Source organism: Brassica oleracea, chromosome C1, assembly GCF_000695525.1.
Source record: "Brassica oleracea var. oleracea cultivar TO1000 chromosome C1, BOL, whole genome shotgun sequence".
NCBI classification, from domain to species: domain Eukaryota; kingdom Viridiplantae; phylum Streptophyta; class Magnoliopsida; order Brassicales; family Brassicaceae; genus Brassica; species Brassica oleracea.
In genome coordinates this window covers 41,206,774-41,211,708 of record NC_027748.1, presented here as the reverse complement: position 1 = coordinate 41,211,708, position 4,935 = coordinate 41,206,774, and positions in this window count along the sequence as shown.

Genomic DNA, 4,935 nt, shown 5'->3' with positions numbered 1-4,935 from the left:
ATATTTGATTTAAGTTAATGAACATGATGTCCAACTAACAAATCAAATCCCAAATTCAAGATCAAATATCTAATGTATGTATTTGCTACTTTATACAAGATTCTCAAATCACACACATTACACCTCCATTTCTCATTCAAATAAAACTTTATTTTTGACATATGAATACTTTATTCATAATGTTCAAAAAATAGTTCCAACAGATATAACATAAGAAATGAATTTGACTTAAATATAGTTTTATTCTCTAACAGAAAGTAAATCAGATATTGTCCTTTTGGTTTCAGTTCATATGGGCAAATATTAAATTGAAATTTAGAATAATTTCTTGCTAACAAGATTAATATTCTCATAATATATAAATTTCAACTTCAAGGTTTTGAAGTTCATAAAAGACAAAAAAGAGTTTAAAGGTCATTATTAAAGTAGTTATATTTTACACGACAAACATAGACACGCAAATATAATGGTGTTGTGACATTATTGGTAACTTTATTCTTTTCTTTTTCTTAAAATATTATATGTTATAAATACATTTTCTTTTGTTTTAGATATAAAACAAAATTTTAGCGTTTTCAGTATTTTTAGCTATTTTATACATTTATTTTTGACTAGTTATATTTTATACGACAAACATAGACACATAGATATAAATATCTTTTCTTCTGTTTTAGATATAAAATAAAATTATAAAAAAAATTCAAAGACTCATTTATAAATAAAAAGTCTTATTACTAAAATGAGTTTGTGAATAGTTTATTCATAATTTTTTTTTCTTCCAAAAAATGATGCTTTATTGAATAATATTTTCTCTAAGTTTTCCTTCAAAATGAAAAATTATTAGAGATGGTCCGAAGAACTGAACTGAATCTGATTCGAAAAATAGTACTGAATCTGAACTGAAATTGGTTAAATATCCGAACGTATATCTTCTATCTAAATATACTCTCTTTTTCTCCTTGCCAAATCTATTGATTTTTCCTAAAGATATATCTCCTTAATCATAAACCAATGATCAGCTTCTTCAAAGATATCTTTGATGAAAGAAGAACCCAAAGCAATTTTTCCTTCAAACAAGAAGGCATTTCTGCTTTTCCAAATTGACCACTGTACTATCAAACTATGTCACAAGTTTTCATACTCAAGATGCAAAAGAGAACACCCAGTTCGAAAATATAAAATTAGTTTTGTTTTTTTAACAAAATAAAAACCCCAGTATATTTATTTATAAGAAAAAGATTGAGAAGACGACGTATTTCCACACTAGAACTATCATATAGTAACAAATGTACACAATCTTTCAACCTCGTCCTAATTGCCCACCTTATAACTATCACAACCAATTTCCACACACGATAATAGTTCGAAACCCGTTTCCATACAAACCAAAATTTGGCTTGGTTTTAATGGTTTATGATACTAATCGATAGTAAATCAGTTCGTATCGGTTGATATTGGTATAATCCGACCCAAACGAAGATCCCGACTAAGGTTCGATTTAAACCCAACCCGAACTCCTTTTACAAACCCCAAATCGATTTCATCTCTTAGAACCCTAAAATCAAAAAATTCAGAGCAGAGATTCAGAGCAAAGATTTAGAGCAAAGATTCAGAGCAGAGACAGAGACAAACCCAGAAAGTATGAGTAATGAATCTGGAAATTCGAGTGGAGTCTCTAGCGCTCGAGCAAGAGGTCGCGTTGTTGGTGAGCCGAAGAGCTGTTGGTGAGGCTGGGAGAATTAGTTATCCCCTTGATGTCGAAGTCAACCGCAAATCCTAACAGGAGATACTTTTGGTGTGCTTTTGCAGTGGAGAAAAAGGTTAATTTCTTTCCCTAGTTTCTTTGTATAAATGTCATTGTTCAAAATGTGAGGTTGAATCCAATTTTGTATGTTTTGTAGCTGAGTAAGGATAACCACGCTTATAAATGGGTTGATGAGGCATTGTTGGATGAGGTTGAAGCATTGTCATTTATACAACGTCTATCCCATCATCATTTTTCAGGCAATCAAGCTCAACAGAATAATTAACATTCGAGCTTCTTATCTCAGAGCAGTATTCCATCAGCCGTCCAAACTGCTCATCATACTTTCTTTCAATCCATCTAAGGGCCTTGTTCCTAGCATGTTGGCATTGCGGCCTACTAACACTGATCTTCCAGTTTTCCATGACTAGCTGCTCAATCTTCATAGGATGAAATACTCAGGTTCTTCTCTGATCTTGTCAACAAACAAGCGAGCTATTTGTGGAACTTTAAGCATCTCGCAAGTACTCGTAAGAACACATGTATGATCCTTCTTCAATATCTTCACTTGCCACTTGTTGGGAGACTTTTCTGAGGATGAGCAGTAAATGCGCCAAGAGCAACCTTTGCCTACACATACAAATGCAATCTTTGTCTTGTCATATCGATTCTGTTTGATGTTCAGACCCATTTTCAGAGCATAGTTGAGCACTGCTTCCTTAAACGCAATTCCACTGATGAACACTTGCCCTACATAGAACTCCCCACTGCTTCTCCTAATATTATTGCGTCTGTAGATACTCCTTTGAATTTATTTTCCCTCTTCATCTTCATCATCTTCTATGTCTGGATACAAGTTATGTTTCACTGGATGTTCATCAACAAAGTCTATGGCTTCTTTCTCAATGTTGTAGTCGTTACGCTCTCTTCGATCTTCACCATCAGAGTCAAAATCAGGAGAATCAGGAGTCCTTGGGTCGAACTCTGGTACATCATTCTACTCATCATTCACATCAGTCAATGACTCCATTGTCAATTTCTATAAAACAGAGAGACACAAAATCAATACCAGAGAGAGATAGAGAGACATTACATTAACGACACAAAGAGAGAGAGAGAGAGAGAGAGAGAGAGAGAGAGAGAGATTTTCGTTTATGGTTTCAAATTGGTTTTAATCGGATCTTCGATCAGGTATATTAGACCCAATTGAATTAGGTTCATTTAATCCGGTTTATTTTCTTTAATCGGGTCGTAATCGGATCATTTATGGTTTAGTTAAGTCAGTCATTGGTTAAGTTTAGGTTTAGATAACACTAACCAACTTTTTACAGCTATTTGCTGGCATCAGTTTGTCCTTCAAAGTTTAGGTGGAAACGGGTTTCAAACTATTATCGTGTGTAGAAATTTGATTGTGATAGTTATAATGTGTGCAATTAGGACGAGGTTGAAAGATTGTATACATTTGTTACTATATGATAGTTTTGGTGTGAAAATACGTCGTTTTCCCAAAAAGATTCTATGATAGTTCTAAACGTTCAAAGGCCTCAAAATGGGTCTCAAGTGACTGTCCATTTCACATGTATCCTAAGCTCGACCCACAAACCTGATGGTCCACTTTACATTTCTCATTAACTTTTTCCTTACTAACAGAATAAAGACGTTAAGGAAAAAATAATTACCAATGATTTTTTTTTCGAATTTTTTTTAAAAGGATTCTACAGAATGGTTTTCGGCGGCGGTTTAAAAAAACAGAAGATTTCGTTTTTGAACTTTATTTAATTAAATTGCAATTTAATAATCAACTAGGTGACCGGTTCGCACCCTGTGCGGGCATAAGAAAATTCAAAATATGAAATAAATATTATATAGTTTTTAGAATTAACGGCTTTTGCAATATAATACCACCGTCTTTGGGAGAATTCATCAGTCATGGAAAAAAACTGGTAGTCAATATTTAAGATGGCTGAAAGGGAACAAAGTAATATCAGTATGAAGAAGCAGATATTGTGTGTATGTATAATTGCAACGTCACAAAATATTTTGTGTGTTTAAGAAGATACTTTCATTCAAAAAAATAGAATAAATAGAGTATAGTTTTAGAAGTAACAGATTTTATATTATCATTAATTAGAATTTTATTGTATATGTGTCGTAATTCTATATTTTAGGTGAATAATATTATTTTTTCATAAATAATAAACAAACATTTATGTAGACATATTAAAAGAAAATATAATAAAATTGAAAATATTATCTATAAATAAATATAAATTATGAAGTACAATTCTCGATAAAGAAAGCAACTTCAATTAGAAACCTGCAAAAAATTAAATAAATTTTGTAAGCAATTTGACGGGTTAACATTATTTGATAGATTTATAGATTTCTAAATTTTATTGAACACGAAATAATATTAAATTGACATACCGTCATCGGTCTCCTAACTCATCACAACCCATCTGTCAAATACAAAAATAAATAACTGTAACAATTTATATATTTTAAAATTTGTATTTGACAAAAAGTAGATTAAAATTACGTACTGTGACTACGGAATATTCTGAAAATTTTGTTTGTAGACAACATATTTTGGATGAATATGCGCAATCCTCCCTATCGCAAAGCCTCATCTCCGTGGTACCCATTCTCTCGTACCTGATTTCCAAACAAATTTTGTTGGAAATAGTTACAAATGTCAACTCTCTTACCTCTGGGTATTTTTTTGTTTGCTATGAACCAGGCCAAAAACATGGATTGGTTGACAGTCTTTTTGTTGAGAATACTCTCAATAGGTTCATCTTCATAAAAAAAAAACACCAGCTCCTGATCCGGAAGATGAAATCCAAGTTTCTCTACAGCAGTAGTACGAAAATGTGTAAGCAAGAATCCGCCACGACGACTCGCATGCAGTAATATATCTAATTAAGAAATACGAAAATATAAATTAGTAAAGATGAACGTAGACCTTAAAATGTAAAGGACAGATAAACTCTATTTGTTAATAATGTATTTATTTTATTGTAAGAAAATGAGTTATATAAATTTCATTTATGATATTATATATTTTTTAAAGTGTATACAAATATATTTCTACTAATAGTAATAGATTATTGATGTATTTTCTTATGATGATTACATAGCGTAGAATACAACAATATTGTTTTATATCTATTATTAATAAATTATAAATA